The sequence below is a fragment of the Pinus tabuliformis genome, chromosome J (assembly GCF_031772625.1).
Source record: "Pinus tabuliformis cultivar Carrire ecotype Pingquan chromosome J, CPIR1, whole genome shotgun sequence".
Lineage (NCBI taxonomy): Eukaryota > Viridiplantae > Streptophyta > Pinopsida > Pinales > Pinaceae > Pinus > Pinus tabuliformis.
This window is the reverse complement of record NC_142295.1, coordinates 808,551,132-808,563,275: the sequence shown is the minus strand read 5'-3', so window position 1 is coordinate 808,563,275 and position 12,144 is coordinate 808,551,132. Positions and strand designations below refer to the sequence as shown.

The 12,144-nt window shown below is 39.2% G+C and overlaps 1 protein-coding gene and 1 pseudogene across 1 annotated transcript in view; one reads left to right on the top strand and one right to left on the bottom strand.

The window, feature by feature from the left end:
• The window catches only part of CPB (Subunits of heterodimeric actin filament capping protein Capz superfamily), a 76,297-nt gene that overhangs the window by 22,021 nt on the left and 42,132 nt on the right, over positions 1-12,144 (bottom strand). The window lies entirely within an intron of this gene.
• On the top strand, positions 7,568-8,135 carry LOC149229170 (uncharacterized; annotated as a pseudogene).

Genomic DNA, 12,144 nt, shown 5'->3' with positions numbered 1-12,144 from the left:
TTATTTCACAATCTTTAGTGCTAAAAACAACATTACGTCCTTGGTCACAGATTTGGCTAACACTCGGGAGATTGTGTTTGAGCCCGTTTACTAGCAAAGCATTTTGAGCCTTTCCTTTTCCATTAATAAGGGTAATAGTTCCTTTTCCAGCAATTTTGGCAGATTCACTTCCAAAGGATACATTTCCTTCTTTTTTGTTCCATGAGACAAACTTCCTTTGTCCCCTGTCATATGCTTGGATCACCCACTATCCACAAACCAATGATTTTCATCACTGTGAGCACATAGAGCTAGGCCACATTTATCCATGTTGGGATTCTCATTTTTTGTTTTTCTTCTTTTGAGGGGTCAATTTTGTTCATTATGTCCATTATCATTACATAATGAGCAAATTGGATCAAATTTGGCCAAGGGATCAAAAAAGTTGTAGGTCTTGATTTGTCCTTGCCCTTTGAGGCCATATGGTTTGTTTGTTTGATCCTTCAATTTTGGTGTTTCATTCTTACGGGCCATTAAATGTTTAGCTTGATGACCAAAATTTTTACAATAAAAACAATGCCCAAAAAAGATAGTTTTGTACCTGTTGTAATAGCCATGATTTGAATCAAAATTCTTCCTTGGAGTTACTCTCTCTTCATTCTTTGGATTTGAGATGGGCCTTAGATGAAATAATCTTTCTTCTTTTGGGTTGCTGGAAAGTATGTCGGCATAGCTTTTTGCATTATTCTTAGTACTTGATAATTCTTCTTTAAAACCTATCCTAGATTTGTCATGTTGAGGTTTTTGATTATTTAGGATAGTGTCAAGTATTTGAGAGCTTTCCCAACCCTTTTTGACTTGCTCCAATTCCTTCCTCAGAGATACTATTTCGGCTTCACATTCTTCACAAATTTCTTCTTTTTCTTTTAGCTTGTTTTTCAAGAGGTCTTCCCTTCTTATTGTTTCCTTGTTTTCTACCTTGAGAGAGATGATTTTGTAATTTCTCATTTTCTTCAATGGCACTCATTAATAATTCATCTACATTTCCTTCTAGACCTGAATCATCATCATTTGTGAATGCCATGAATAATACTTCTTAGCTTCCAACATGGTCATTTTCTTCATCTGATTCATCATTACCTCCTTTGCTGTGAAGGAACTGATTAGTTGATTTCCTTTTGATGACTACAAATTCACCTTCATCAGACTCATCTTGCTTAGAGAAGAAATTCTTCTTATTGAACCCTTTCTTTTTGTATACCATCCTTTTAGAAATTTCCTCACCATCACTATCATGCTTAAGAGGACATTTTTCAGCGTAATGACCTATTCTTCCACATTTGAAACAAATAAGAGGGTACTTACCTTTTAGCTTAGATCCTTTCTTTAGTCTTCGTACAAATTGCGCCAATTCGGATTCAACATCGGAGTCATCACTACTAGTATTCCATTCTTTCCCCTTTTTTTGATTTTAAGGCCTTGAATGCTGCATCTTTGGAACTTTGGCCTCCTTTTCTCATCTCATAGGCAATGAGGATTCCATGAAGTTCATCCATCTTGAGAGTATCTAGGTCCTTCATTTCTTCTATAGCACTTACTTTGGAGTCAAATCTGTCTGGGAGAGATCTTAAGACCTTTTGAACAATAGTGCTTTCTTCAATGTTTTCTTCCAATCCTTTAAGAGAGTTGACCACTTCAGCTACTCGAAGAAAGTATGATGCAATATCTTCTTCATCATCCATTTTCAGACTTTCAAATTGCCTTCTATGAGTTTGAAGCTTTGCCTTCTTAACTTTGGAGTCCCCATCGTATAAGCTAACTAGCTTATCCCATACTTCTTTGGCCGAGTCACAATTCATGACTTTTGTAAATTCAGAATCAGTGATTCCACTAGTGATGGAATTTAAGGCTTTTGCATTTGCAATGTAAGCTTTCCTTTCGTCTTGATCTATTGGAAGAGTGGAAGGAGTTGTGTACTCATTTAAAACCAAATGCCAAACTTCAAGTCCAAGGGACATTAAGTAGTAGGACATTCTTTTTTTCCAAAAACCAAAATTTGTGCCATCGAACAGAGGAGGTCTTCCTGACACTTCTTGATTTCTCATTGTGACTAAGAATCCTTCTTCTAGCTGTTAGGCTGATATGAAGAAGCTAGCTCTGATACCAATTGTTGGAAATACTGAGAGGGGGGGTGAATCAGTATTTCTTTTCAATTGTTATTTTTACCAGTTAAATTATTTATATTTAGAACACAAAATGAGCAATAGGAATAAATGCTTTTATTAATATAATCTTTACAATAAATCAGGTACAATATATATAAGGCTCCAATCTGTTGCCAAGCACCAACTTGGTCATTTGTGAGGCTCCAACCCTATCTTCTCAAGGCACCAACCTTGTGTTTAGGAGCACCAACTCCAAGGACACCAATCCTTCCAATTCTGAGGCACCAACCCCAAGGGCTCCGACCCTATAGTTTTGCTTTGTCAAGAAATGTTTTGATTGTATTACACTGCTCTCAAAATCTTCTTCACTGTGTTCTGTCAATCTACAGCTTCATTGCTACATCAATGACAACCTGTCTTCATATGAAGGAGTCTTCACAATTCTTCATATTGCCCACATAGAGTCTGCAAAGTTACCTTATGATGATTTCAAATAGCCATCATGATCTCCAATAATGTCTCCAAGATTTGTGTTGCGGTAACTGTTTCGGGAGTGACTGCTTCTTATTGTCGCGATAACTTACTTCCAAGAAACAAACTCACAATCACTTCATTACTGATGCTGTCTACTGCTCCCTTCAAACGATGACAGATGAAATTTTATTTCCTTTTACAGAACTGTTCTTCAAAATTGTGTTCTGTACTTCTTCCATCAATCAATTTTATCACAGGTCTGAGCCTTTTTAAATATTAACCCAATCAACAGAATGTTTTTACCTTCGTCTTCTGTTGGCCCTTTAGCTTCCTCTACGCTCACTCGACCTTCAGCTTTCTTTCTACCGTTCGCTTCTGGCCACTATAAGTAACCTACAAGGTAACCCCTCACATAACCAAAAACCCGACATCATAGAGAGTTAGAGACCTGATTGCCATTGCATTGTCAGCCGGTTGTTGTGTGTAAGTTACACTAGACAACATTGGGCCATTAGTTGGCATATTATACAGTTACAACCATCAGAAGAATAGAGACGAGTTCACAAATAAACTTCCACGTGATATATATGTTGGTGAGGCAAATGGGCTATAAGTCCCTTGTTTATGGATCATATTAGTATCAAAGCAGTTGAATCCTTGACTATGACACAGCTGTTGGAACTTTAAAGAGAGTTCAGACTCAACATGGGAAAAGCAAACAGGGAATGGTTGGAAGACATAAGGGCCATCAATGCTCAAATTTGAGAAGAGAACAAGCACTTGAAGGAACAAGTCCAAATGTTTAACCAAAGGATGACAGACAGAGAAGAACCTTGAGAGCTCAAGAAGACTACTGACAATACTATGAAAGAAATTTGTTGAACAACGAGACTCCCTCACTGTGGTTATAGCAAATTGGGGCAAGAGCAAAGTCTAGCTTGTACACTTGGGAGAAAAGGTCATCCAGATGGATGGCAGACAAGAGAGGACAAGCTCACTCAGATGAAGACACAGTTGCGACAAGAGTTCGCAGAGTAAGAGGCACGGACAAAGCTCTTAGCAGTAGTCCAAAAGCACTGAAAAGCAAGGACACTTTCCATGGCCACTACCAAACTAGCACCATGACTGAGACAACTCTAGTAAGTTCACCTTCTTTAGACTTTTCTTGATAACTTTTAATACCAGGTCTGACTTATTTTTCCTCAACATTAATTTATACCCAGAAAATATTTTGCTCAATAAAATTCTGAAAACTGCTAGAAAATAAATACACTGGTATTTTTAACTTCAGAAATAAAATTCCAGCAGAAATAATATAGGAAAATCAACCACAGGAACAGTAGAAAATTCTGCCCAAACAAATTCTCCTTCACTTTATTAGATAGAAAATTTGGGCCTTGACCCATAGAGAATACATAGAAAATAAAGCACAATTGGAACCTGGATTTCGGCCGACTGGAATTTCACCCTTCAGAGAAATTCAGCCCTCTAGAAATTTGGCCTGACTGGAAAAAACTCAGGTCCTCCACCTGCAAAAATATGCCGCCTTCTTCTCCACTTGTACGGACCCTTGTGCACTGGGAAACTAGGCCTCCCTCCTCTGTGCAAACCTAGCTGGAAAAACTTGGCTTCCTTTCACCGGTTTCGGCCTGCTCCAAAAACTCAGCCTCTCTCCAGAAATCCAGCCTCCTCCACAAGCTCAGTCTCCCTAAATTCCACTCCCCAAGATTCCTTGCTGCACACCTCTCCCTTTTCTTTAGCATTTGAGTCTCTCACTCCTTGAGAAAATCGATCCCTCAATTGCAATATGTCCTTCAACTCTCCGTTAAGTGATCAATGGCTAGGATTAGATCCTAAGCCTCACTTGAGATCAACGGTAGAGATTAGATCAAGGACACTTAAATAATTTAATGATTTATCCTTGGAAATTCGGCTTAATAGTCAAAATTAATTGATTAAATAATTAATAAACTTTTCCTAAGTTAAAGCTAGGAAATAAATCATAATAATCACTTACTCCTCTCAAGCAAGCACCTAGAAAGGAAATCTGAGATCTTCTACGTGCTATACACTGAGCCTATGCAAAAGCACCTGTCTGTGCTAATAATATGATCTAAGTTTTGATCGCTGAGGGAAGAAACCCATGACCATGAAGACCACTTTTGTGAAGGTGAAAGACATGATAGAGTTGGTCTGCTCATCAAAAGAAAGAGTAACAAATGAAGGTGGTAGCCCACCACCACCTCAATCTTCTTGTGCCAAATTGCAGAAAAGTAGTGAAGAGAAGAGCTCAAAGACTTAGCCTACACCTGCACTTAGAGAAAGTAGTAAGTAGATCTGCTAAAAGAAGAAGAACTGTAGATATGCATGAATTAATACATCCCTTGTTTGTCACTACTCCGAGAAGAAAGGCAATAGCACTACCACCTGTTTGTACTCAAAGGTAAGCTCATTATGTGGGAAGAAAGGTCATCATGTGCCATCTTTTTGGGAGATGCACACCAAGTGCCACAAGCCAAATGGTTATGGAGGAAGAATGGCAAGAAGTCTTCCCCAATCCAATAGCAAACTCAAAAGCACAAGGAGAAAAGGGGGATGTCAACCAGTACATACAGTGTTGCCAAGAACTTTTGCCACCATTGCAAGTTCAGTTGACATTGGGAAGCAAGTGTTGGCAACATCATCGAGCTTCACTCCAAAAACAGCACAGCTAAGAGAAGAGTGTGTAGAGTGAAGATTAAAGAAGGAGAAGAGATGTCTGCATCTCTAGCCCAAGGAGCAGAGGGTATCCAAGGAGCTATGGCAGCATAGGAGGTCAATGACAACAACAAAATGGACGATAGGTTGATTCTAAGAGAAGCCACAATCCAATTGTTGTTTTCGATATTGATCAGAAGAACCCATTGTTGTAGATGTGCCAAAGATTGGTGCACAGAGGTGAATGACCTTGAGAGATTTCTTGAGAACTCCATGACATGCTTGTAAGCATGTGCACACACTAGAGAGTTGTTTCCATACCAAGAAACGATTGACCCTAGAAAAAAGACCACAATTCCTCTTGTGAAATTGTTACGTGATTGCATAGCGTACTAGGCTCAACACTGAACAAGAAGGCAAGTGTTCAACTTGGCTTCATTGAATGCCAAGAAGGATTGTCTCTAAATTTGAAAGAGATGGGAATGATTGTTGATTGTAGAGTTTGGATATGGAGATTAGTAGAAGAAGAGAGACAGTGAGCAAAATTTTGCACTACAACTACAGAGCCAAAAACCAAAGCTATGGCCCTATCCAGAACCAAACTAGTAGCCAAAGACACAAGGCAAAGTCAAAGCTAAAGTTAAAAGGTAGCTAGGAGCCAAAGTCAAAGCCATGTTCCAGAGAAGCAGGCATAAATCACATTGATCCAGACTGGTTTCCTTCAAGCTTTTGGAGATGAAAAAAGCCCCTCAATGGCGAGGTGTTATCAGAAATGGATCCAAGCAAGCAAATGGTTGTAAGACGCAATACCTACAAGTTAATTCGACCATCAATGAAGGTTAGACAAACTAGTAAAGACAATGCAAATGTACAGGTGATTAAGATGAGAGAAAAAACAAAAAAGAATTAAATGAAAAACGAAAAATCAAATTGGAGAGAAAAGAGTGACAAATTGGAACTGAAAGTTATGCCTATTGGCCTTCCCATTATGCCGACCTTCTCTATTTATTTTTTACTTTCACTCTCAAAGGTTTTTTGGCCAAGGAGAGGAGGATGCACAAAGAACTATTAACTGCATTGTAACTAGAGACTATTGGAATAAGAGCACAAAGCAACCACCAAAATTAGGTTTTCCAGTTTGGGTTTCTACGGTAAACACTATGTACTTATGTATGGACTTCTCTGTGGTTGTGGAGTAATTCCTGTGTGAAATGCTTCTCTTAGCTTTTTTAATGGATTATAATGATGAGTGTCTCTAATGGTTGTGTTAAATACCATGCGGTGTTCTTCACTATGTTCAGTGTACTCCTTGTAGTTGAATTCATGGTTAAAACTTAAAATGGGGAATTACCCTACTACATTTCTATTAGCATCAACCATAAATTCTTTTTCCCATTAATATTTTGTAAAATCCAACTATGTAATGATCTCTATCCATTTCACAATGAATTGAGATCAATGCAAATTAAAATCTAGTTGTTGCAATTGTCATGCTAAGTTTCTACTTATACATATTAAGTACAATTTAATTACACTATTCAAAAATCATTGGAGATCATACAGAAAATGAATGGAAGAAAAGCATTGACTAAGGCCCGAGTTTTTAAGAGAAGTTGATTTCAATAAGAAAATCAACTCAGCAAGTTAAGTCAATATGCGTATAAAAAAATCAACTTAGCAAGTGAAGTTGATATGCTTATGAGGAAATTGACTCAATGATGAGAACTCAAGTTTTTGAGGATGGAAATGGACTTAACAATATGAAATCAATTTCAAAGTTGAATTAACTCAACAGAGAGATAGAAGTGAGTTACGAGAGATAAGTTTGAGTATCTAAGGAGAAATCAACTTTGCACATGAAGTTGACTAGCTTAGTTGAACAATTCAACTAGTTGGGAAAATCAAATTAGTTGGAACTTGGAAGGGGATTCAATCATTTGTTTAGTTAAAGGAATCCACCCATTCCAGAAGCATATTCAAAATTTCGAGCGAGCATTCGACCTTGTAGATAAGGTACTCCAAAAAATTGACTCAGAGATAAGAAAACCTACCAAAGAAGCAGCCTAATCGACGTGCTAGAAGGAAAATGATTAATTGTTGTGTAGGACTGGTTTTGACTGGAAGAGGCAATAGTTTCTTAGCAGAGATTCATGGCTTAGAATGTTGTACAATAAGTAGATCACTCTAGCATGAAGTGTTTGCTTTAGAAGAGATTGATCAAACATGGGGTGATAGGACATATTATCTTATGTATGCTCACTTTTCTTCCCCATGCTATCTATTGCATAACCACACCTATATCTAAATATGATATTGTTGGAACTTGTGAGAAGTTGCTCTTGTCTACCTCGACACTACGTTAATTAAGCTTTTGTACCTTGCAATCTTCTTTCAAGTTTCAAATAATGAAAACTTTGATACATACCTAGATTTTTGAAGGTATTCATTGGATACCTAGATTTTTGAAGGTAGTCATTGGATTTCTTGATATGGCTAGGTTATACTTTGCATTCACATAGTTCACGCATAGAAATATTTCCCAAAATCGTACATTCGAGCTATAGATGGGCATTTGTAGATTCTTTATTTACATAGATTGGCACCTCTTTGGGTTGCGCTAAGGGACAAGAGTTCACAAGGGATTACCTTCTTCAAGGTCCTAAGGCTAATTCAAATCAAGTGCTAACTATGTCACTAACTGCATTATGATCCTTAATCTGGCTTCGCAACAATAAACCAGAGAGATTGCTTCCAATCATATATGCAAGTGTTGGTCTTTTCACATCTAAGTCTTCTATTACAAGCTTGTGGGGGTTCTAAATATTTGAAGCATTCTGGACTTTGGCCCTCCATAGCACTCAAACAAATGGAGTCTTTAAACTAGACCTGAAGATAGAGTAGATTTTTTGGCCACTATAAGCAAGTAACTAGCAAGGAACAATGCACTTTATATCATATATTGATTGTTTAGTTCTCTTTAAACACTAGACTAGATTGCAAAGGATTATTGACATATAGAAATCAAAGAAAAGGTTTTCACTTATCTAAGTAGTAGAAATTCATCGATAACAATAGGCAAATTTATTTGATCTTTCATGGGAATTGTTTGAAGTGTTCCAAGAGATGCATTTGTTCTCAGCGAAATGACTATAAGATGTAAATGTTTCCAAAAAATTATTTCAAAAGCTTGTGTTATTAAGTATATTAATATCAGCCCATGGGGGCTAGCTGAATTGGTGATTGCCATGTTATGAAATATAATGTAAACCATGAAATTCAAGGTTCAAATCCCCTTGGGTAAAGCCAAAAAAAACCCCAAGGGGCAGCTCAATTAGTGATGGCTATGAAAATGAAGTGTTATGTGTGAGGAAGTTTGAGGTTCAAATCCCCTTGATTCACCTGTGCTTGCAGAAGGGGCATATGTAGGCACTGTTACCGCTCAAACTAGCAGGGGGTCTAAAGGGGACAACTACTAGGCCAAGGGCAACAATGTAGCTTAGCCCACTATCACCTTAGCTAAGACTTCATGCTCTTTTAACGACTTTCACAGATGAGAGTAGGCCCGGTATATGAAATTCATTTGTGAAGGATGAATAAACAAATGGATGTGAAGTGACCCCGATGATCCTTTTCCTAGAAGGGGGTAAAGAATGGAGCTTACTTGCTCTTCAAGCAAGGTACAAAGATTTCTAGGATAAGGAGGGGAGGATTTGAGGGTTAGGTTAGAGGAATATGCCTTGTAAAGGAGTTTCCCAATCCTAAAATCCTTATTGAACTTGGCTTCCCGAATGGTTCTTGAAGAATTGACCTTTCAAAGGTATGGGACCACACGAGACCAAGTGGACCCAGCCTAGGTTAAGGAGAGAGAATCTAGCAACCAATGATGTTCTTAACCCAGACAAGGAAGGGGAAAGGATCAAAGCAAGAATTTCCAATTAAAGGTGTCAAATTGATCCTATGAGGTGCTAGCCTAGGGAATACCAGGGCAAAGTTTGATCTCAGAGCTAGGGCTTGGGTTATCTCACAACTCCACCATCGGAATGGCTTCAAAATTGGAGGAGGCCTTGAGGACACACCAGCACAGTAGAGGCTAGGAGATCGAACTTTTTCTTTGGCTATTTTGTCGGGAAAGTGATGCCCTAGGTGACCCAACTTGGCTAGACCTAGAAGAGAAAGGGAGAGGTGGAGAAAAAATGTTCTTTGAATGATCACCTATTGGTGGACCAGTGCCTAATCCCTTGGGGAGAATGGAGTCTAGGAGAATGATGAGAAAGGAACTCGTATTTTAGTCAAGGAGGCCTTAAGGGCTACTTCGCTTGGCCTTTAGGGCAAGAAGAAGAGACCTCAAAGCTTTTATACTTCACTTTGCAAAAGGAGATGGCTTATCAAGATAAATTCACCAGTGGAATTATCCCTAAGAGATTTCATTCAAATACATGGCCCCGACATTGAGAGATGCTATATAGAAACAATAATTCCACAAATTTTCAATTATGAAATACAGCAATTAGCCCTAATATAGCGAAAATCCCATTCAATGCATATGACAAAAGTAAAACAAGAATAGCATTAAACGTGTGTACTTACATGTAATAGAACATATCCAACCATCAACAATTTGACAATAAAAAAGCTCCAAGGTAAAACACTCCAATCCAAACATCAAAATTCATCCATGCTCCAATTCATCATCCCAAAAAAAGTGTGAAATTCTCTAAAGAGAAGAATGATCCAATCTAAAGTGATGATATAAATGAATTCATGTCTCTCCTATTTATACACTCATTAGGAGTCCGAATTACCAAATTTGAGCCTACATTAGCCCATCAACTAAAATAATGTGCAAATAACTATCTATTGGTGACAAGCCCACCAAACTAGCTCATAAATGAAATAATAAGCCTCCTAAGAGGTCGAGTAATCAATAATGTATGTCGTTGGGCTCTCTAAGAGGCCTGATGAAGTCCATAAGTGCCAAAATGATGAGTTGGACTTCCAAAAGTCATGGACAAGGGGTTGGGGTCTTGGTCTTAACATAATAAACCTGTGGTGCTCCCAATGGTTGTGAGGGCACACAAGTGACCTCATGGGTCTCCAAGTAAGTCGAAGATGCCTATAGACCATCTGTAAGGGCTCAAATGATGGTGTAGGTGATGCCACATCATCCTACAAGTCCTGGATCAGCAAACAAGTGCATGGTACATTTGTGGGGCTGGCTGGGCAAAGGTGAACCAGATGAATCTTCCTCGTCCAATAGGTGAATCTCGAGCAATCTCTAAACATCTCTAGGGATACATGGAGTGGTGTCTACTGTTGTGGAGGCCCATGGCTCTCAACACACACCCTACATGTGCAAATGTATCCCCCTGGAGGGTTAGGACCCCGTATAGGGAGACCAAACCCAAGATGGAGACCATTTGCAATCCCGCATAAGATCTAATGCATCCCCTAGCCTTCCAGTACAACAAGTCATCAAGGAAATCGAGTAAAAGAGCTTACAAACCATGGACCACAAATGGGGACTTCATAATGGCTTGCCCTTCCATAATGGGCTTTGGCATGTGCTAATGTCTCCAAACTCCAAATAGGGTTAACCAAGTATCCCATTAGGTGGTTTCTACTTTTAAATGGGATAATATGTCCAAGTTACATCCCTTAAAAGGTGGTGGCATGTGATAAAGAGGTGAATGGAGTAGGGAATGAGAAGGGGCAGCCCTGGGCCACATGCTAGGGTACAAGGGTAGCTAGTAGAAGGGAAGCCCACACTTGGGTATATAATGTATAGGAGTGAGCAATCGTGGTACATGAGGTGCCCTAGCTTTTTTTTTTCCACCCTTCTTTATATGTCTTTTGTCTTTTTATGATTTTTCTTTAATTAACTACTCGGGGCTCAAGGGGTAAGAGCATGAACTGTGAGATATAACAAGGGATACCCCTTTGTAAGGTAGGTCGGTTCATTGCCCACCAGGGGTTGGGACAATCATGGGTTCCTATATGATGAAGGAGGTTCATAGAACCTGTAAGAACCAGGGTGATGGCCATGACGATGCAGTGGAGCTCATGTACTGGATTTTGCCCACGTGCTGAATGTGTTTGTCTCGTCCATTTTTTGCATTTTGTGGTACATTTTCATGTTGAATGTGGCCAATTATGCTTTTACTTTTCTTTGTAGCTACATCAACCTTCGAGGCATCATTCCAGGCTTGACACAAGGTGTGGGCAAGGGGAAGGGGAGAGCTAGCACTATGTGGACCCAGTGGAGGAATGTGGACCCAAGTGGGAGATATGATGAATGGGGTTATAATGAGTGGAAAGGGGGCAATATATGTGGATGAGGGAGCAGGACCACGCAACCAAAATCAAGGTTTCCCATGAAATACCATCCCTAAAACCAAGTAGTTAGTAAAAGAGATCCCACGGGACTCGAATCCAAGGTTACTATACAAACGGGGTCTAGGGGACAAGAGCACAGACCTAGCCCATTCTTTCTGCCGAATACCCCCATTAATCCATGCCCAGAAGTGTCCATGATAAGCAAGCTATAATACTCAATTACCAAATGACAAGTCATACATTTAGGTTCGAGAGGCCCACCTTCAAACATACGATCATGACAAATGGATGGGGGACCACATGACTGGCTCGGGTGGCAGAGAAAATGGCACAACGAGCTAGTTGATGGCTGCAAGGGGTTGTTGGATGTCGATTAAGGACCATCTTGTAGAAAAAAATTCTCCTAGGGATATCACCCACAAAATGGTGGGTAACATGCACCTATAGGCTAAGTCACTTGGTTCGAATTCGAGTTTGACGACCTTGAAATTCGACA